Below are 23,586 nucleotides of genomic sequence, written 5' to 3' on the forward strand. Positions count from 1 at the left end.
CAAAAATGTAACTTTACTTAACATCTGTAATCTGCATTTTTTTTATATTTGGTATTTAAGAAAATCTTTATTGCATTATCATTGCCACATTGTTATATCCCAAAACTCTGCTTATTGATTTATGCAAGATGTAATGAATTTAGCATGCTCCCCACCTTTTCGATATTATTGTCTTCATTTCATTTTCCTATGAAAGAATATGCAGCATAACTGACAGCATAGAAAATTACTGTCACTAATAGATAGGAATTAAATGATCTACAATAATTTGCTGTTGTCAACCAACGGTAATTCAATTTCTATTTAATTCTAGAGCTACACATATTAACCTCATAGCAGCTGGAAAGTTTACAAAATGGGGTTATGCAGCACAGCCCACAGTAGTCCATTTTAAATGACACTATTGAAAGCCATATATTGTATGAACTGCACACAAAAGTATAATGTGCCTAATGACTATCTTAAGAACATTTTTAATGGAAGGCCACTACAACACATTGTTTTCTAAAGTTATTTTCAAATATTTGATGGTATTTATTATATGTTATGTATATACACTATATATAGTGACATTGTAAGTATGTTAGTGACATTGGAGGTGTTGTTTACAGTTATGCTTCAGTTCACATTTTTAATTCTGTTTATAATGGCGTAATGACAAAAAAAGAGGAAACTCCCAACATGAGGAAAGGAGGCATTTCCATCTAATAAGAGCAAAGAGATAAAGAGATATAAAAGAGATATACAAATACAAAATTTATTTAAACAAACCACAATGCCTTTTGGCAGCATCCAGCCTTCTTCAGGTAATTAATGATGTGCAATAACAAATTGTATTGTGGTACCATGTTAGCCATAAAAATCTATGTGAATACTTTTCTGCCCAATGATGACAAAAGTATTCGAGGAGTGATACCTTTATTGGCTAACCAGAAAATAATATGTTTGCAGTCTTTCAGAGCACAGTGGCTCCTTCTTCAGGCAGGATTACAAATAGATTAAAAAGAAAAAAAGCACAACATTTAAATAATACTAGAGTAGGACATTTGTTCAGGGGGTGGGAAGTGTGATGACTCCTAAAGATAAGCCAAGGAAATCAAATTAGGCATTTTCTTACAAATGGAGAGGCAGTGGGAATGTTCTTAGTTATCTGGAGTCCGTCTGGTGGAGGTGTGAATTGTATCCTTGTAGTGACTCATAAATCCAGTTGTTAAATTGAGTCCTAGTGTCAAAAAATTGAACATCTTCATTAGTTTGAATTCCGAAATTTTTCTTTCCCTGTTATTCTTAAAGTGACCTTTTAGTATTAAGACTTTTAAATCCGTCATACTGTGTCCCGTTCCAGAGAAACGTTTTCCCACAGGTGTTTCCATTTCATTCCTGATTGTGTGTCTGCAAACTAGGATGAATCTACACGGACACACAATCAGGAATATTATTTTCAGGTTAGCCAATAAAGGTATCACTCCTAGAATACTTTTGTCATCATTGGGCAGAAAAGTATTCACATCAGGCAATTTCTGTAACTTTTAATCTATCGATTTGCCTCTTTTCCTCACATTGGGAGCGCCCTTTATCTGTTTTTATTTTTTGCTTTATCTGGCTCAGATGGAACTGATTTTTCCACAGTAAACCAGGTGTGTGCACCCACTGGAATCCAGTTCAGTGCATTTGAAGTTGTGCCTACTGCACAACTTTGTCAGGTGAGAACATTTTCTCCAACTGATTTTATGTTTTTTACTTACTGCACTCACAATAGTACTCCTCTTTCATTTTTCTATTAAGAATAATCCATATTGGGTTTAAAGGGAACCTATCAGCAGGTTTGTGCACAGTAACCTACACACAGTGTCAGGTCGGTGCCATTATACTGAATAAAATGATACCTTGGTTGATTAAATCCATCTTGCTGTTGTTTCTTAATCTTTATTTTCTGTTTTGTGCTAAAGGGATTCCCTAAGGTGGGGTTCATGTATGTATTGCTCTGATTAGATATTCATAATGCACACAACTGACAGGTTACTGCTCCCTCAGTGACCTGCCCTCAGCAGCACGCGCACCCAACAGCTCCTTGTTGCAGAAGCCAAAAAAATGTACACTATAGTGTACACTACACTATCGGTATGCTATGATGCTACTGCGCATGCGCCTCCTCTGGTGCCATTTTGTTATAGTGTATTTTTTTTTACTGCAGCAACAAGGAACCGGCGGAGGTACTTGCACAGTATCATCTATCTCCTACTAAGAGATGCTACTGCGCAAGTGCCGACGCTGGCGCCATTTTGTTGTAGTGTACATTTTTTTGGCTGCAGCAACAAGGAGCCTGTGGCGGTGCTTGCGCAGTAGAACATATTGGAATGAAATAGATGCTAATGTGTAGGCACCATATTGATGGTGATTTTATTTTCGTTGAAACACAGGATGGCATTACGAAATAAGAGAAAGTGCGCAGGCGATGCCATTTTGATTAAGCGACATGCTTTTTTTTCAAATATATACATTAGTATATTCATTATGCAAGTTAGGGGGCAGGTCACTGAGGAATCAGTGACCTGTCAGCAGTCTGCATCATGAATAGCTAATCAGATCACCACATACATGAACCCTGCCATAGGGCACGAGAATATCATTAACACAAAACTGAAAATAAAGATTAAGAAACAGACACAAAATGGATTTCATCAACCAAGGTATAATTTTATTCAGTATAATGGTGCCGACCTGGCAGTGTCTGTAGGTTGCTATGCACAATCCTGCTGATAGGTTCCCGTTAATGTTTTAGTTATGGTATTCTTGACAACTTGAAAAAGATGATGGAAACCAAAACTGGAACCCAGGATGCCAAATCTATGAAGAGGTAAACTGTTCAAATAATGTTACATATTGTTTTTAGTATTCTGTACATATATATAACCCAATATATATTTATTAGAAGTAGTAGGTGCATTCGCAACCTGGGATCCACCGTGCAGGAAAGAACCTGCTGCTAGATATGGCGGTACAATATAGTAGTATAAACAAACTCTGTTACTTCACAGAGTCTGTTAGCAAAGAGACAGCCTTGAATCCACTCACATGAAACTCCCCGCCGGAGGTGCCAGCATTCTAGGGGCTAATTTCAGCCAGATTCCTTAATACACACAAACGAAATTCCTTGCCGGAGGTGCCAGCATTTTAGGGGCTTATTTCAGCCGGGTCCCTGACTGCATACAAACATGACCACACTGGCGCTGAGCTCATACATAAATTGACACTAGCGCATGGCCGTGCAGATCTGCGGATGTTTTATAGTTGCAGCTCTACAGGACCTTCCTGGAGGACCAATGGGAGCTGCTACAGGGCCTGTGCGTGTTACCCCTGACCTCCAATGAGAGGTCCTCCCGTGGGCATGCTCAGTGTGTGAAAAGCAGGACTTAGTCCCAGAAAAGCCTGCTTGCCACAAACCAGTAAAGGGTACAATAGCAGAGCCTGGAAAGGCAGCAGTAACCCTTTGTACAATATCAGACTGAGCAAGACGCTGGGACCGACGTCTCCGCTGAGCAGGCTCCACTGCGGCTGATGCAGAATGGGAGACCGCAGCAGACATGGTTCGAGATTCCCCCTGTGCATCAGTGGGAACTCGAATCCTAACATTACCCCCCTCCTAGGACCCCTCCATCCTTGAGCCTTGCTACCCTCAAAAGCTGCAATGAGCAGCGGAGCCCGAATGTGCTTCACAGTATCCCAGGTTCTATCCTCTGGACCGTGGCCCTTCCAGTCCACCAGATAATATTTCTGGCCACGTACCACCTTGCACCCCACGATAGCATTCACCTCAAACTCATCCGAGGATGAACCCGATGTCCCGGCAGATGACTCGGAAAACCGGGACAAATGGACGGGCTTTTAGAGAGAAACGTGAAAGCTGTCGGTGATACCAAGGCACGGAGGAATAGCCAAATGGTAAACCACAGGGTTGATCTGTTCCAGAACCTTGAAAGGACCAATGTAGCAAGGCACAAACTTAGTGGACTCAACTTGCAGCCTGATGTTACGGGCGGAGAGCCACACTAAGTCGCCAGGAGCAAAGGTCGGAGCGGGGCGCCGGTGTGCATCAGCAGAAACCCTCATTCTCTCCTTGGAGGCCTGGATGGCATCCTGTGTGTGGTCCCAAATGTCATGTGCCTCTACTGCCCAGTCTGCCACCCTAGAATTGGTGGAATAGGATTAGGGGGAAATCACCTTTTCACACAGGACACTGTAGGTTTGGATTTCTTTTTACCTTAATAATATAGACCTTAATTTAAAAGCTGAAAGACAGAGAAAGATGTCTCCTTCATCCCTTTCTATATGATCAAGCAATTCACATTAAACATGTGGTAGAGTAAGAAACAACTAAAACAGAACTACTGGATGGTCATAGTAAAGTAGCTTTCATGGATTCCACTCAGACAACTTTTATGCAAGAAAGACAATAGATAAAGCAAATCCCTCAAAAATTTGTTAGAATAAATGATAACATATGATTAGTGTTGAGCGATACCTTCCGATATCGGAAAGTATCGGTATCGGTTTGGATCGGCCGATATTCAAAAAATATCGGATATCGCCGATACCGATACCCGATCCCAATGCAAGTCAATGGGACCAAAATATCGGAATTAAAATAAACCCTTTCTTTCCTTGTAGGTTCATTCTACCTGAAGGAAAACAACTAAGAATAATGTAGGATGTATGGGGGAGGTGGCGGAGACATTAAAGGCAATGAGGATTAGTCCAATCAAATAGAATAGCATGTTTTTTTTTTTTTTTTAAAGAAGTTCGGATTGAAAAAGATATTGAGTATGTAAATTTTTTTTATTTTGTCAGATATTGATGTTTCACTATTCCACGCCCTTCCCCTTCTTTTTTTTCTTTTTTTTTTTTTTCTTTTCCCACACTTTCATCTTCATCATCATCAGCATCCTTGACATCAACTTCTTCACCTTATTCATCTTCTTCTTCATCTTCTACCTATTTTTTTTTTTATTACATTCTTCATATTCATTTTCTTCAACTATTATTATTCTTCCTATTCTACATATTCTTTTTATTCCACTGTTATTATTCTTCCTATTCTACTTCTTCATCATATTCTCATTTGTGACAGGCATTCCCGTAGTTGTTATCTATAAAAGTTGGAAGATTACACCTTCCGTTCTGCCAGTCACAAAAGTTACATTTGTCCGCGTTCAGTTTGGCCTGCAGCATCAGGCTTTATCCAGGGGCACCACGAGGAGGAACGGACTCACCCCCATACACTGCTTAGTCTTCTTCTGCATATAATTTAGATAATATCTTTTGCTCTGATATTAAGTCTTATGCTTAATGTTCTTCTGCTCTTTGTTCTGCAGCCTCTTGTTCTTCTGCTTCTCGGTCTTCCATGTTGTCGTCTCCAGGGTCTTCGTCTCCAGTGTCGTCATCTCCGCCGTCGTCGTCTCCGCCGTCGTCGTCGTCATCGGGGTGGTCTTCCGGGTCGTCGTCATCGGGGTGGTCTTCCGGGTTGTCGACGTTAGGGTCTTCAACTTGGAAATGTAGCAGAAGGTACAAGAAGGCTGAGAAAATGCCAAGAACCAGCTGATGGAACTGGAACTCGGATGGCTACCCGAAGGTTCAAGAGCCTATGGAACTACCGAGGACCAGCTGACGTTACTGGAACCCGGTTACTAAGCAGGAGGTACCCGTGCTAAAAAGCACTACCAAGGACCGCCTGACGTTGGCGGAACTCGGATACCCAGAAGGAGGCACCTAAGCCAAAGGCTCTGCCCGGAACCAGATGACGTTACTGGAACCAGGATGGGGAGCAGAAGGTACAAGAGCAAAAGACACTGCCGAGAACCAGCTGACGGTACTGGAACCCGGATGGGTAGCCGAATGTCCAAGAGCCAATGGAACTACCAAGGACCAGCTGACGTTACTGGAACCCGGTTACTAAGCAGGAGGTACCCGTGCCTGAAAGCACTACCAAGGACCACCTGACATTGGTGGAACTTGGATACCCAGAAGGAGGCACCTAAGCCAAAGGCTCTGCCCGGAACCAGCTGACGGTACTGGAACCAGGATGGGGAGCAGAAGGTACAAGAGCAAAAGACACTGCCGAGAACCAGCTGACGGTGCTGGAACCAGGTGGTGGACCCGAAGGCCCACAGGAGAGGAGAGAACAGCTAGGCCGCGAGGCAGCCGCAGTTACCGAACCCCAACAGTCCTACAGGGGGAGCTGGGCCTACTGGCACTACAGAACCAGCCTTGACTACCAGTTCACGCAGCCCACATAGGAAGCTCCTAAACTGGAGGCACCCTGGAGTTGGCTAACTCGACCGCCCCACGACGGGGCAAGCATAGGCGTCTCAGTGAAGTTGACACAACCCGGAAACAGCTGACGGTGCTGAAACCAGGCTTGGCACGAGGGAGTACCTGTGACAAGAACACTGCCGAGAACCAGCTGGCGGTGCTGGAACCCGGATGCGTTGCCCCAGTGTGCAAGAGCCAATGGCACGACCGAGGACCAGCTGACGGTGCTGGAACCCGGTTACTAAGCTGTAGGTGCCCGCGCTTAAAAGCACTACCAAGGACCGCCTGGCGTTGGCGGAACTCGGATACCCAGGAGGAGGCACCTAAGCCAAAGGCTCGGCCCGGAACCAGCTGACGGTGCTGGAACCAGGTGGTGGACCCGAAGGCCCACAGGAGAGGAGAGAACAGCTAGGCCGCGAGGCAGCCGCAGTTACCGAACCCCAACAGTCCTACAGGGGGAGCTGGGCCTACTGGCACTACAGAACCAGCCTTGACTACCAGTTCACGCAGCCCACATAGGAAGCTCCTAAACTGGAGGCACCCTGGAGTTGGCTAACTCGACCGCCCCACGACGGGGCAAGCATAGGCGTCTCAGTGAAGTTGACACAACCCGGAAACAGCTGACGGTGCTGAAACCAGGCTTGGCACGAGGGAGTACCTGTGACAAGAACACTGCCGAGAACCAGCTGGCGGTGCTGGAACCCGGATGCGTTGCCCCAGTGTGCAAGAGCCAATGGCACGACCGAGGACCAGCTGACGGTGCTGGAACCCGGTTACTAAGCTGTAGGTGCCCGCGCTTAAAAGCACTACCAAGGACCGCCTGGCGTTGGCGGAACTCGGATACCCAGGAGGAGGCACCTTAGCCAAAGGCTCGGCCCGGAACCAGCTGACGGTGCTGGAACCAGGTGGTGGACCCCAAGGCCCACAGGAGAGGAGAGAACAGCTAGGCCGCGAGGCAGCCGCAGTTACCGAACCCCAACAGTCCTACAGGGGGAGCTGGGCCTACTGGCACTACAGAACCAGCCTTGACTACCAGTTCACGCAGCCCACATAGGAAGCTCCTAAACTGGAGGCACCCTGGAGTTGGCTAACTCGACCGCCCCACGACGGGGCAAGCACAGGCGTCTCAGTGAAGTTGACACAACCCGGAAACAGCTGACGGTGCTGAAACCAGGCTTGGCACGAGGGAGTACCTGTGACAAGAACACTGCCGAGAACCAGCTGGCGGTGCTGGAACCCGGATGCGTTGCCCCAGTGTGCAAGAGCCAATGGCACGACCGAGGACCAGCTGACGGTGCTGGAACCCGGTTACTAAGCTGTAGGTGCCCGCGCTTAAAAGCACTACCAAGGACCGCCTGGCGTTGGCGGAACTCGGATACCCAGGAGGAGGCACCTAAGCCAAAGGCTCGGCCCGGAACCAGCTGACGGTGCTGGAACCAGGTGGTGGACCCCAAGGCCCACAGGAGAGGAGAGAACAGCTAGGCCGCGAGGCAGCCGCAGTTACCGAACCCCAACAGTCCTACAGGGGGAGCTGGGCCTACTGGCACTACAGAACCAGCCTTGACTACCAGTTCACGCAGCCCACATAGGAAGCTCCTAAACTGGAGGCACCCTGGAGTTGGCTAACTCGACCGCCCCACGACGGGGCAAGCATAGGCGTCTCAGTGAAGTTGACACAACCCGGAAACAGCTGACGGTGCTGAAACCAGGCTTGGCACGAGGGAGTACCTGTGACAAGAACACTGCCGAGAACCAGCTGGCGGTGCTGGAACCCGGATGCGTTGCCCCAGTGTGCAAGAGCCAATGGCACGACCGAGGACCAGCTGACGGTGCTGGAACCCGGTTACTAAGCTGTAGGTGCCCGCGCTTAAAAGCACTACCAAGGACCGCCTGGCGTTGGCGGAACTCGGATACCCAGGAGGAGGCACCTTAGCCAAAGGCTCGGCCCGGAACCAGCTGACGGTGCTGGAACCAGGTGGTGGACCCGAAGGCCCACAGGAGAGGAGAGAACAGCTAGGCCGCGAGGCAGCCGCAGTTACCGAACCCCAACAGTCCTACAGGGGGAGCTGGGCCTACTGGCACTACAGAACCAGCCTTGACTACCAGTTCACGCAGCCCACATAGGAAGCTCCTAAACTGGAGGCACCCTGGAGTTGGCTAACTCGACCGCCCCACGACGGGGCAAGCATAGGCGTCTCAGTGAAGTTGACACAACCCGGAAACAGCTGACGGTGCTGAAACCAGGCTTGGCACGAGGGAGTACCTGTGACAAGAACACTGCCGAGAACCAGCTGGCGGTGCTGGAACCCGGATGCGTTGCCCCAGTGTGCAAGAGCCAATGGCACGACCGAGGACCAGCTGACGGTGCTGGAACCCGGTTACTAAGCTGTAGGTGCCCGCGCTTAAAAGCACTACCAAGGACCGCCTGGCGTTGGCGGAACTCGGATACCCAGGAGGAGGCACCTTAGCCAAAGGCTCGGCCCGGAACCAGCTGACGGTGCTGGAACCAGGTGGTGGACCCGAAGGCCCACAGGAGAGGAGAGAACAGCTAGGCCGCGAGGCAGCCGCAGTTACCGAACCCCAACAGTCCTACAGGGGGAGCTGGGCCTACTGGCACTACAGAACCAGCCTTGACTACCAGTTCACGCAGCCCACATAGGAAGCTCCTAAACTGGAGGCACCCTGGAGTTGGCTAACTCGACCGCCCCACGACGGGGCAAGCATAGGCGTCTCAGTGAAGTTGACACAACCCGGAAACAGCTGACGGTGCTGAAACCAGGCTTGGCACGAGGGAGTACCTGTGACAAGAACACTGCCGAGAACCAGCTGGCGGTGCTGGAACCCGGATGCGTTGCCCCAGTGTGCAAGAGCCAATGGCACGACCGAGGACCAGCTGACGGTGCTGGAACCCGGTTACTAAGCTGTAGGTGCCCGCGCTTAAAAGCACTACCAAGGACCGCCTGGCGTTGGCGGAACTCGGATACCCAGGAGGAGGCACCTTAGCCAAAGGCTCGGCCCGGAACCAGCTGACGGTGCTGGAACCAGGTGGTGGACCCCAAGGCCCACAGGAGAGGAGAGAACAGCTAGGCCGCGAGGCAGCCGCAGTTACCGAACCCCAACAGTCCTACAGGGGGAGCTGGGCCTACTGGCACTACAGAACCAGCCTTGACTACCAGTTCACGCAGCCCACATAGGAAGCTCCTAAACTGGAGGCACCCTGGAGTTGGCTAACTCGACCGCCCCACGACGGGGCAAGCATAGGCGTCTCAGTGAAGTTGACACAACCCGGAAACAGCTGACGGTGCTGAAACCAGGCTTGGCACGAGGGAGTACCTGTGACAAGAACACTGCCGAGAACCAGCTGGCGGTGCTGGAACCCGGATGCGTTGCCCCAGTGTGCAAGAGCCAATGGCACGACCGAGGACCAGCTGACGGTGCTGGAACCCGGTTACTAAGCTGTAGGTGCCCGCGCTTAAAAGCACTACCAAGGACCGCCTGGCGTTGGCGGAACTCGGATACCCAGGAGGAGGCACCTTAGCCAAAGGCTCGGCCCGGAACCAGCTGACGGTGCTGGAACCAGGTGGTGGACCCCAAGGCCCACAGGAGAGGAGAGAACAGCTAGGCCGCGAGGCAGCCGCAGTTACCGAACCCCAACAGTCCTACAGGGGGAGCTGGGCCTACTGGCACTACAGAACCAGCCTTGACTACCAGTTCACGCAGCCCACATAGGAAGCTCCTAAACTGGAGGCACCCTGGAGTTGGCTAACTCGACCGCCCCACGACGGGGCAAGCATAGGCGTCTCAGTGAAGTTGACACAACCCGGAAACAGCTGACGGTGCTGAAACCAGGCTTGGTACGAGGGAGTACCTGTGACAAGAACACTGCCGAGAACCAGCTGGCGGTGCTGGAACCCGGATGCGTTGCCTTGCCTATTAAAGATTGTCTTCCTAGAGCCCCAACTAGCGGTGTTGGAGCAAAGGGTAAGCAGGGGGAGATGAGTGTAGGCCGAAGCCTGCACTGGAGGCAGCTTTGTGTCTGCGTTGCGTTTGCAGGACACTTTGCCGGCTACACACTGGGGGAACAGCTGGCGTTGCTGAACCCCACTAACACAATGGCGTGTGTTTTTATCTGTGCAGCTAGCACTTGCGGGCAAAAACTTGCGATGTTAGAGCCCGTGTTGAAGCAGGAGGAGGAGGAGAGGAGCAGAGTGTAGGCCGAAGCCTAGTTGAACCAATTTCAAAGGAAACCTTTAACCCCCCCCTCAGGTGTTACAAAGTACAAGAGACACACCTTGTGCAGTATTAATGCTGCACAAGTGAAAGGTTGCTCTATTAATTTGTCTACTTGCACACGCTGAATGAAAGACATACACAATTTACCCCATTCTACAGTAAAACTGTAGTGGATGCGTGACTTGGTTTTTTGATGAGACGCAGCACAGGTGTCCAAAATAACGCCTTGGTGCTTGGCGCAGCTTCCTGAGCGTTGTTATTTGCTGTACAGGAGTCTGCGCTCTTGTGTTATCCCTTGGCAATGCCCTGTTAGCGCTGCCCATCTTATGACCTCATTTCATGTTGGCCGGTGCGGTTAACGATGGCCATAAATCCCAGACCCACAGTGGCTTTTCCTAAAGTCACACTGCGGTGCTGGGATTCGTGGCCTTGAGCAGTAAATATTTTGGCCGCTCACACACGTCCTTACACCTGCTTCAGACTGGGCGGCCTCTGCTGATCCCTTCTCGCATGCCGCGGCCATGAGGCTGCACAGTCTGAAGAAGGCGGAAGGAGATGAGTTAAGACAGGCGAAGATATGCACTGCTCGTGCCCATCAATCACACCCTCGCAGTCAAAATAATTAAGACAACGAGGAGCATTTTATTCAGGCAGGGCGGACGAACAGGCGCAAGTAGCCAACCAATGATGTCAGAAGACGGGAAGCGCTACCAAGGGGGGTGCTGCGTATCATTAGAAAGGAAAGTCACACCTCAGGGACAGTGGAATGGTCTCAAAGAGACACATTTTGTACGTGTTGAGTTCCACGTGGGCAAGGAGAAAACGTCAGCCACCTTGTACAAATGCAGCAGTACTGCTGTACAAGGTGGCTGTTATACATAGAAACACCTGGGGGTGGTGGCCAGGCTCCCTTCAATTTCAGTTCATGTGCCTGCGTGGCGTTTGCAGGTCACGTTGCAAGCTACACAGCAGGGGAACAGCTGGCGTTGCTGAACCCCACTGACACATTGACTGGTGTTTTTCTCTGTGCAGATTGCATGTCCGGGCAAAAACTAGCGGTGTTAGAGCCCAGGGTCAGCAGGAGGAGGAGGAGAGGAGCAAAGTGTAGGCCGAAGCCTGCACTGGTGGCAGCTTTTGGTCGGTTGTGCCAGCGTGGCTTGTGCTGGACACGATGCCGGCTACACAGCGGGGGAACAGCTGGCGGTGCTGAACCACACTAACACATTGGCTGGTGTTTTTCTCTGTGCAGCTAGCATGTCCGGGCAGAAACTGGCGTTGTTTGAGCCCAGGGTCAGCAGGAGGAGGAGAGGAGCAAAGTGTAGGCCGAAGCCTGCACTGGTGGCAGCTTTTGTTCTGTTGTGCCAGCGTGGCTTGTGCTGGACACGTTGCCGACTACACAGCAGGGGAACAGCTGGCGGTGCTGAACCCCACTAACACATTGGCTGGTGTTTTTCTCTGTGCAGCTAGCATTTCCGGGCAAAAACTAGCGGTGTTTGAGCCCAGGGTCAGCAGGAGGAGTAGAGGAGCAGAGTGTAGGCCGAAGCCTAGTTGAACCAATTTCAAAGGTTACCTTTAACCCCCCCCTCAGGTGTTGCAAGGTACAAGAGCCACACCTTGAACAGCATTAATGATGCACAAGTCAAAGGTTGCTCTATTTAATTTTGCTCCTTGCACACGCTGAATTAAACACGTACACTATTTAGCCCATTATACTGTCAAACAGTTGTGGAGGCGTGACTTGTCTTTTTAACGAGACGCAGCACAGGTGTCAAAATTTGCACCTAGGTACTGGGCGCAGATTCCTGAGCGTTGTTATTTGCTGTACAGGAGTCTGCGCTCTTGTGTTATCCCTTGGCAATACCCTGTTAGTGCAGGCCGTCTCATGACCTCATTTCATGTTGGCCGGTGCGGTTAACGATGGCCATAAATCCCAGACCCACAGTGGCTTTTCCTAAAGTCACACTGCGGTGCTGGGATTCGTGGCCTTGTGCAGTAAATATGTTCGCCGCTCACACATGTCCTTACACCTGCTTCAGACTGGGCGGCCTCAGCTGATCCCTTATCGCATGCCGCGGCCATGAGGCCGCACAGTCAGAAGAAGGCGGAAGGAGGGGAGTGAAAACAGGGGAACATATGCACTGCTCGTGCCCATCAATCACACCCTCGCAGTCAAAATATATGAGACAACGGGGGGCGTTGTGTCGGGCAGGGGGGACGCACAGGCACAGCCAGCCAACCAATGATGTCAGGAGACGGGCAGCGCTAACAATGGGGGTGCTGCGTGTCATTACAAAGGAAAGTCACACCTCAGGGACATTGTAATGGTCTCTAATGAGACACATTTTTTACGTGTTGAGTTCCACGTGGGCAAGGAGAAAAAGTCAGCCACCTCGTACAAATGCAGCAGTACTGCTGTACAAGGTGGCTGATATACATAGAAACACCTGTGGGTGGGGGGCAGGCTCCCTTCAATTTCAGTTCATGTGCCTGCGTGGCGTTTGCAGGTCACGTTGCAAGCTGCACAGCAGGGGAACAGCTGGCGGTGCTGAACCCCACTAACACATTGGCTGGTGTTTTTCTCTGTGCAGCTAGCATGTCCGGGCAGAAACTGGCGTTGTTTGAGCCCAGGGTCAGCAGGAGGAGGAGAGGAGCAAAGTGTAGGCCGAAGCCTGCACTGGTGGCAGCTTTTGTTCTGTTGTGCCAGCGTGGCTTGTGCTGGACACGTTGCCGACTACACAGCAGGGGAACAGCTGGCGGTGCTGAACCCCACTAACACATTGGCTGGTGTTTTTCTCTGTGCAGCTAGCATTTCCGGGCAAAAACTAGCGGTGTTTGAGCCCAGGGTCAGCAGGAGGAGTAGAGGAGCAGAGTGTTGGCCAAAGCCTAGTTGAACCAATTTCAAAGGTTACCTTTAACCCCCCCCTCAGGTGTTGCAAGGTACAAGAGCCACACCTTGAACAGCATTATTGATGCACAAGTCAAAGGTTGCTCTATTTAATTTTGCTCCTTGCACACGCTGAATTAAACACGTACACTATTTAGCCCATTATACTGTCAAACAGTAGTGGAGGCGTGACTACTAGTCTTTTTAAGGAGACGCAGCACAGGTGTACAAATTTACACCTAGGTGCTGTGCGCAGATTCCTTACCGTTGTTATTTCCAGTACAGGAAACTGCGCTCTTGTGTTATCCCTTGGCAATACCCTGTTAGTGCAGGCCGTCTCATGACCTCATTTCATGTTGGCCGGTGCGGTTAACGATGGCCATAAATCCCAGACCCACAGTGGCTTTTCCTAAAGTCACACTGCGGTGCTGGGATTCGTGGCCTTGTGCAGTAAATATGTTCGCCGCTCACACATGTCCTTACACCTGCTTCAGACTGGGCGGCCTCAGCTGATCCCTTATCGCATGCCGCGGCCATGAGGCCGCACAGTCAGAAGAAGGCGGAAGGAGGGGAGTGAAAACAGGGGAACATATGCACTGCTCGTGCCCATCAATCACACCCTCGCAGTCAAAATATATGAGACAACGGGGGGCGTTGTGTCGGGCAGGGGGGACGCACAGGCACAGCCAGCCAACCAATGATGTCAGGAGACGGGCAGCGCTAACAATGGGGGTGCTGCGTGTCATTAAAAAGGAAAGTCACACCTCAGGGACATTGTAATGGTCTGTAATGAGACACATTTTGTACTTGTTGAGTTCCACGTGTGCAAGGAGAAAAAGTCAGCCACCTTGTACAAATGCAGCAGTACTGCTGTACAAGGTGGCTGTTATACATAGAAACACCTGGGGGGGTGGGGGGCAGGCTCCCTTCAATTTCAGTTCATGTGCCTGCGTGGCGTTTGCAGGTCACGTTGCAAGCTACACAGCAGGGGAACAGCTGGCGTTTCTGAACCCCACTGACACATTGACTGGTGTTTTTCTCTGTGCAGATTGCATGTCCGGGCAAAAACTAGCGGTGTTAGAGCCCAGGGTCAGCAGGAGGAGGAGGAGAGGAGCAAAGTGTAGGCCGAAGCCTGCACTGGTGGCAGCTTTTGGTCGGTTGTGCCAGCGTGGCTTGTGCTGGACACGATGCCGGCTACACAGCGGGGGAACAGCTGGCGGTGCTGAACCACACTAACACATTGGCTGGTGTTTTTCTCTGTGCAGCTAGCATGTCCGGGCAGAAACTGGCGTTGTTTGAGCCCAGGGTCAGCAGGAGGAGGAGAGGAGCAAAGTGTAGGCCGAAGCCTGCACTGGTGGCAGCTTTTGTTCTGTTGTGCCAGCGTGGCTTGTGCTGGACACGTTGCCGACTACACAGCAGGGGAACAGCTGGCGGTGCTGAACCCCACTAACACATTGGCTGGTGTTTTTCTCTGTGCAGCTAGCATTTCCGGGCAAAAACTAGCGGTGTTTGAGCCCAGGGTCAGCAGGAGGAGTAGAGGAGCAGAGTGTAGGCCGAAGCCTAGTTGAACCAATTTCAAAGGTTACCTTTAACCCCCCCCTCAGGTGTTGCAAGGTACAAGAGCCACACCTTGAACAGCATTAATGATGCACAAGTCAAAGGTTGCTCTATTTAATTTTGCTCCTTGCACACGCTGAATTAAACACGTACACTATTTAGCCCATTATACTGTCAAACAGTAGTGGAGGCGTGACTACTAGTCTTTTTAAGGAGACGCAGCACAGGTGTACAAATTTACACCTAGGTGCTGTGCGCAGATTCCTTACCGTTGTTATTTGCAGTACAGGAAACTGCGCTCTTGTGTTATCCCTTGGCAATACCCTGTTAGTGCAGGCCGTCTCATGACCTCATTTCATGTTGGCCGGTGCGGTTAACGATGGCCATAAATCCCAGACCCACAGTGGCTTTTCCTAAAGTCACACTGCGGTGCTGGGATTCGTGGCCTTGTGCAGTAAATATGTTCGCCGCTCACACATGTCCTTACACCTGCTTCAGACTGGGCGGCCTCAGCTGATCCCTTATCGCATGCCGCGGCCATGAGGCCGCACAGTCAGAAGAAGGCGGAAGGAGGGGAGTGAAAACAGGGGAACATATGCACTGCTCGTGCCCATCAATCACACCCTCGCAGTCAAAATATATGAGACAACGGGGGGCGTTGTGTCGGGCAGGGGGGACGCACAGGCACAGCCAGCCAACCAATGATGTCAGGAGACGGGCAGCGCTAACAATGGGGGTGCTGCGTGTCATTAAAAAGGAAAGTCACACCTCAGGGACATTGTAATGGTCTGTAATGAGACACATTTTGTACTTGTTGAGTTCCACGTGTGCAAGGAGAAAAAGTCAGCCACCTTGTCCAAATGCAGCAGTACTGCTGTACAAGGTGGCTGTTATACATAGAAACACCTGGGGGGGTGGGGGGCAGGCTCCCTTCAATTTCAGTTCATGTGCCTGCGTGGCGTTTGCAGGTCACGTTGCAAGCTACACAGCAGGGGAACAGCTGGCGTTGCTGAACCCCACTGACACATTGACTGGTGTTTTTCTCTGTGCAGATTGCATGTCCGGGCAAAAACTAGCGGTGTTAGAGCCCAGGGTCAGCAGGAGGAGGAGGAGAGGAGCAAAGTGTAGGCCGAAGCCTGCACTGGTGGCAGCTTTTGGTCGGTTGTGCCAGCGTGGCTTGTGCTGGACACGATGCCGGCTACACAGCGGGGGAACAGCTGGCGGTGCTGAACCACACTAACACATTGGCTGGTGTTTTTCTCTGTGCAGCTAGCATGTCCGGGCAGAAACTGGCGTTGTTTGAGCCCAGGGTCAGCAGGAGGAGGAGAGGAGCAAAGTGTAGGCCGAAGCCTGCACTGGTGGCAGCTTTTGTTCTGTTGTGCCAGCGTGGCTTGTGCTGGACACGTTGCCGACTACACAGCAGGGGAACAGCTGGCGGTGCTGAACCCCACTAACACATTGGCTGGTGTTTTTCTCTGTGCAGCTAGCATTTCCGGGCAAAAACTAGCGGTGTTTGAGCCCAGGGTCAGCAGGAGGAGTAGAGGAGCAGAGTGTAGGCCGAAGCCTAGTTGAACCAATTTCAAAGGTTACCTTTAACCCCCCCCTCAGGTGTTGCAAGGTACAAGAGCCACACCTTGAACAGCATTAATGATGCACAAGTCAAAGGTTGCTCTATTTAATTTTGCTCCTTGCACACGCTGAATTAAACACGTACACTATTTAGCCCATTATACTGTCAAACAGTTGTGGAGGCGTGACTTGTCTTTTTAACGAGACGCAGCACAGGTGTCAAAATTTGCACCTAGGTACTGGGCGCAGATTCCTGAGCGTTGTTATTTGCTGTACAGGAGTCTGCGCTATTGTGATCCCTTGGCCATGCGCTGTGAGCGCTTCCTGTCTTCTGACCTCATTTCATGTCGGCCGTTGCGGTTAGCGATGGACATGAATCCCAGACCCACAGTGTGTTTTTAAAAAATCACACTGCGGTGCTGGGATTCGTGCCCTGGTGCACTAAATATGTTTGCCGCTCACACATGTCCTTACACCTGCTTCAGACTGGGCGGCCTCATCTGATCCCTTATCGCCTGCCGCGGCCATGAGGACACCCAGTCTGAAGAAGGCGGAAGGAGATGAGTGAACACAGGCAAACATATGCACTGCACATGCCCATCAATCACACCCTCGCTGTCCAAAAAAATAAGACACCGAGGGCCGTTGTTTCGAGCAGGGGAGATGCACAGGCGCAGCCAGCTAACCAATGATGTCAAAAGACGGGCAGCGCTAACAAGGGTGGTGCTGCGTGTCATTACAAAGGAAAGTCACACCTCAGGGACATTGTAATGGTCTCTAATGAGACACATTTTGTACGTGTTGAGTTCCACGTGGGCAAGGAGAAAAAGTCAGCCACCTCGTACAAATGCAGCAGTACTGCTGTACAAGGTGGCTGATATACATAGAAACACCTGTGGGTGGGGGGCAGGCTCCCTTCAATTTCAGTTCATGTGCCTGCGTGGCGTTTGCAGGTCACGTTGCAAGCTACACAGCAGGGGAACAGCTGGCGTTGCTGAACCCCACTGACACATTGACTGGTGTTTTTCTCTGTGCAGATTGCATGTCCGGGCAAAAACTAGCGGTGTTAGAGCCCAGGGTCAGCAGGAGGAGGAGGAGAGGAGCAAAGTGTAGGCCGAAGCCTGCACTGGTGGCAGCTTTTGGTCGGTTGTGCCAGCGTGGCTTGTGCTGGACACGATGCCGGCTACACAGCGGGGGAACAGCAGGCGGTGCTGAACCCCACTAACACATTGGCTGGTGTTTTTCTCTGTGCAGCTAGCATGTCCGGGCAGAAACTGGCGTTGTTTGAGCCCAGGGTCAGCAGGAGGAGGAGAGGAGCAAAGTGTAGGCCGAAGCCTGCACTGGTGGCAGCTTTTGGTCGGTTGTGCCAGCGTGGCTTGTGCTGGACACGTTGCCGACTACACAGCAGGGGAACAGCTGGCGGTGCTGAACCCCACTAACACATTGGCTGGTGTTTTTCTCTGTGCAGCTAGCATTTCCGGGCAAAAACTAGCGGTGTTTGAGCCCAGGGTCAGCAGGAGGAGGAGAGGAGCAGAGTGTAGGCCGAAGCCTAGTTGAACCAATTTCAAAGGTTACCTTTAACCCCCCCCTCAGGTGTTGCAAGGTACAAGAGCCACACCTTGTGCAGCATTAATGCTGCACAAGTAAAAGGTTGCTCTATTTGTTTTGCTCCTTGCACACGCTGACTAAAACACGTACACTATTTAGCCCATTATACTGTCAAACAGTTGTGGAGGCGTGACTTGTCTTTTTAACGAGACGCAGCACAGGTGTCAAAATTTGCACCTAGGTACTGGGCGCAGATTCCTGAGCGTTGTTATTTGCTGTACAGGAGTCTGCGCTATTGTGATCCCTTGGCCATGCGCTGTGAGCGCTTCCTGTCTTCTGACCTCATTTCATGTCGGCCGTTGCGGTTAGCGATGGACATGAATCCCAGACCCACAGTGTGTTTTCAAAAAATCACACTGCGTGGCTGGGATTCGTGGCCTTGTGCAGTAAATAGGTTTGCCGCTTACACATGTCCTTACACCTGCTCCAGACTGGGCGGCCTCAGCTGATCCCTTATCGCCTACCACGGCCAGGAGGCCGCACAGTCTGAAGAAGGCGGAAGGAGATGAGTTAAGACAGGCGAACATATGCACTGCTCGTGCCCATAAACCACACCCTCGCTGACAAAATAAATATGACAACGAGGGGCGTTGTTTCTAGCAGGGCGGATGCACAGGCGCAGCCAGCTAACCATGATGACAAAAGACGGGAAACGCTACCAAGGGGGGTGCTGCGTATCATTACAAAGGAAAGTCACACCTCAGGGACAGTGGAATGGTCTCAATGAGACACATTTTGTACGTGTTGAGTTCCACGTGGGCAAGGAGAAAAAGTCAGCCACCTTGTACAAATGCAGCAGTACTGCTGTACTAGGTGGCTGTTATACATAGAAACACCTGGGGGGGTGGGGCCAGGTTCCCTTTTAATTTCAGTTCCTGTGCCTGCATGGCGTTTGCAGGTCACGTTGCCGGCTACACAGCAGGGGAACAGCTGGCGTTGCTGAACCCCACTAACACATTGGCTGGTGTTTTTCTCTGTGCAGCTAGCACTTCCGGGCAAAAACTAGCGGTGTTTGAGCCCAGGGTCAGCAGGAGGAGGAGAGGAGCAGAGTGTAGGCCGAAGCCTGCACTGGTGGCAGCTTTTGTTCTGTTGTGCCAGCGTGGCTTGTGCTGGACACGTTGCCGACTACACAGCAGGGGAACAGCTGGCGGTGCTGAACCCCACTGACACATCACCTAGTGTTTTTTTCTGTGTAGACAACACTTCCAGGTGGCAACTGACAGTGTTGAAACCCAGGGAATCAAAGAGGAGCAGAGTGTAGGCCGAAGCCTGCAGTGGAGCAAGTTGAAAGGGAACCTTTAACCCCCCCCCCCAGGCATTTGTTGCTGAAAGAGCCATCTTGTACAGCAGTAATACTGCACATGGAAAATGGTGGCTCCGAAAATTATGCTCCTTGCAAACGCTGAAGTACACACTCATATAATGTGTCCCCTCACACCGTCAAACCATCCCGGAAGTGGGACTTTCCTTTGTAATGTGACACAGCACAGCCGTCATTCCAACCCCCTTGGTGCCGGGCACCACCTCCTCAACGTTGTTTGGTTCTGTCACGGAGCCCGCACTGTAATGTTATCCCTTGGCCATGCACAGTTAGCGGTGCCCGTCTTCTGACATCATGTAGGTGTCAGGCTGGCAGTGCCTGTGCGTCCAAGCTGCCCGAGATCCAACCTTGCAGTGTCATCTAATGTAGTCCCACTGCGGGCCAGGGATCCATGGGCATGCGCAGTGCATATCATCGCCTCTCACTCACCTCCTTCCTGCTTCTTCAGACTGTGCGGCGTCACGGCCGTGGCATGCTATTAGGGATCAGCTGACGCCGCCTAGTCTGAAGAAGCGTGAAGAAGGGGAGTGAGAGGCTAGTATATGCACTGCGCATGGCCATGGATACCAGGCCCACTGTGGGATCACATTAGACGACACTGCGAGGTGTGATTTCGGGCAGCGTGGACGCACAGGCGCAGCCAGGACGACAACAAATGATGTCAGAGGACGGGCAGCGCAAACTGTGCATGGCCAAGGGATAACATAACAGCGCAGGGTCCATGACGGAATCAAACAACGCTAAGGAGGCAGCGCACGGTGCCAAGGGGGTAGCAATGACGGCTGTGCTGCGTCACATTACAAAGGAAAGTCCCACCTCCAGGACGGTTGGACGGTGTGAGGGGACACATTACATGAGTGTGTAGTTCAGCGTTTGCAAGGAGCATAATTTCAAGAGCGACCTTTCCCTTGTGCAGTATTAGTGCTGCACATGGTGGCTCTTTCAGTAACAAACGCCTAGGGGGGGGGGGGGACAGGTCCCCTTACATTTTAGTTGTGCCAGCGTGGCGGTCGCATGACACGTTGCCGGATACACAGCTGGGGATCAGCTGACGTTACTGAACCCCAATAACAGAGGAGCGACTGTTGACTGTGCACACAGCACTTCCAGGCACCAACTGGCGGTGTTAGAGCCCAGGGACAGCAGGAGGAGCAGATTGGAGGTATTGCCGCACACACAGCTGGGGATCAGCTGACGTTACTGAACCCCAATAACAGAGGAGCGACTGTTGACTGTGCACACAGCACTTCCAGGCACCAACTGGCGGTGTTAGAGCCCAGGGACAGCAGGAGGAGCAGATTGGAGGTATTGCCGCACACACAGCTGGGGATCAGCTGACGTTACTGAACCCCAATAACAGAGGAGCGACTGTTGACTGTGCACACAGCACTTCCAGGCACCAACTGGCGGTGTTAGAGCCCAGGGACAGCAGGAGGAGCAGAGGAACAGAGTGTAGGCCGAAGCCTGATTGGAGCAAGTTGAAAGGAAACCTTTAACCCCCCCCCCAAGACGTTTGTAGCTGAAAGAGCCATGTTGTGCAGCACTAAGGATGCAAAAGGAAAAGGTTGCTCTTTTAATTATGCTCCTTGCAAACACCGAAGTAAACACTAAAAATGTGTCCCTTTATACCGTTAAACCGTTCCGGAGGTGCGAATTTCCTTCGTAATGGGACACAGCACAGCTGTCATTCCTATCCCCTTGATGCCGTGCGCTGCCTCCTCAGCGTTGTTTTAAGCTGCCACGGAGCCTGCGCTGTTCTGTTAGCCCTTGGCCATGCCCAATTAGCGCTGCCTGTCTTCTGACATAATTTGGTGTCAGGCTGTCAGTGCCTGTGCGTCCACGCTGCTCCAGATCCCACCTCGCAGTCTCATCTAACGTAATCCCACTGCGGGCCTTGGAACCATGGGCATGCACAGTGCATAACCTCGACTCTCACTCCCCTCCTTCCCTCTTCTTCAGACTGTGCGGTGTCACGGCCGTGGCATGCTAGGGATCAGCTGACGGCGCACAGTCTAAAGAAGGCGGAGGGAAATGAGCGAGAGCCCGAGGGGAAGATATGCACTGCGCATGCCCATGGATCCCAGGCCCGCAGTGTGACTCAATCAGAAGACACTGCGAGGCGGGATCTCGGGCACCGCGGCCGCACAGGCGCAGCCAGCCTGACACCAAATTATGTCAGAAGACAGGCAGCGCAAATAGGGCATGCCCAAGGGATAACAGAACAGCGCAGGCTCCGTGACAGCTTAAAACAACGCTGAGGAGGCAGCGCATGGCACCAAGGGGGTAGGAATGACGGCTGTGCTGCGTCACATTACGAAGGAAAGTCCCAGCTCCGGGACGGTATAACGGTATCAGTGAACACATTTTATAAGTGTTAAGTTCTGCGTGTGCAAAGAGCTAAAAAAAAAGAGCTACCTTTTCCTTGTGCAGCATTACTGCTGCACAAGATGGCTCTTTCAGTAACAAACGACGGGGGGGGGGGGGACAGGTTCCCTTACATTTAGGTTGTTGTGCCAGCGTGGCGGTCGCAGGACACATTGCCGGCTACACAGCTGGGGATCAGCTGACGTTACTGAAACCCAATAACACTGGGTCGTATGTTTTTACTGTGCAGCCTGCACTTCTGAGCCGCAACTGGCGGTGTTGGAGCCCAGGAATAGCAGTTCAGGTGGTAGAAAGATGAACACAGCAGGAGACCTGGATGACACCCAATTACTTAATCAGGCAGAGGAGTGGCAAATTCCTGCGAGATCCAGGCCTGGTTCATTTTCAGGAAAGTAAGCCGGTCAACGTTATCGGAGGATAGTCGCATGCGACGGTCTGTTAGTACACCACCTGCGGCACTAAAGACACGTTCCGATAAGACACTAGCCGCAGGGCAAGCCAGCACCTCCAATGCATACTGGCTTAGCTCTGGCCATGTATCCAGCTTAGAGACCCAAAACTTGAACGGGGAAGAGCCGTCTGGGAGTACAGTAAGAGGGCAAGCCATGTAGTCTGTCACCATCTGACGGAACCGTTGCCTCCTGCTGACTGGAGCCGCCGGTGATGGTGTAGACATTTGGGGCGGGCACACAAAAGTGTGCCAGAGTTGTGCCATACTGGGCTTGCCTTGGGCAGAGGCACTGCTTCTGCTCCCTCTTTGGGCAGAGCCTCCCCCACTGCCTCGACGCACTGAGCTGCTTTGTAAAGCACTAGCAGCACTCCTCTCAGTTGGACAGGAGAAGATGATGGAATTCACCAGTGTGTCGTGGTACTCCCGCAATTTACGCTCCCGGGTCAACGCAGGGATGAGGTTTTGGACGTTGTCCCGGTAGCGAGGATCGAGGAGGGTGAACACCCAATAATCAGGCATGTTGAGAATGTGGTCGATGCGGCGGTCGTTTCTCAGGCACTGCAGCATGAAATCCACCATGTGCTGCAGAGTGCCAACCGGCCCAGAAACGCTGTCCCCTGCTTGAGACATGATCTCTGCCCGCTCGTCATCACCCCACCCTCGCTGTACACACTGACCACTGGACAATTGTGTCGCTCCCTCCTCTGGACGGAGCTCTTCCTCCTCCATTGACTCCTCCTCATCCTCCTCACAAATTGGCCCCTGCGTACCCCTTTGTGAGGAACCACGTGGCGCTGACTCTCCAGAAGCTGATGGAAAAGGTGACTCCTCATCCTCCACCTCTTCCACCACATCATCCCTTAACCCTTGCAAAGTTTGCTGAAGCAGGCAGATAAGGGGGACAGTCATGCTGACTAGTGCATCATCTGCACTTGCCATCCGCGTGGAATAATCAAAAGGACGCAAAACCTGGCAGACGTCCTTCATAGTGGCCCACTCTGTGGTTGTGAAGTCTGATCGGCGCTGACTGCGACTTCTTTGCGCCTGATGCAGCTGGTACTCCATAACTGCTTGCTGCTGCTCACACAACCGCTCCAACATATGTAACGTGGAATTCCACCGGGTAGGTAGGTCACATATGATGCGGTGTTCCGGAAGGCGGAATCGGCGCTGCAGAGCAGCAATGCGGGATCTGGCCAAGCTGGAACGCCGCAAGTGAGCACACTCTAGGCGGACCTTGTGCAGCAGGGCATCAAGATCCGGATAGTC

This window comes from Ranitomeya imitator, chromosome 4 (assembly GCF_032444005.1).
Source record: "Ranitomeya imitator isolate aRanImi1 chromosome 4, aRanImi1.pri, whole genome shotgun sequence".
NCBI classification, from domain to species: Eukaryota; Metazoa; Chordata; class Amphibia; order Anura; family Dendrobatidae; genus Ranitomeya; species Ranitomeya imitator.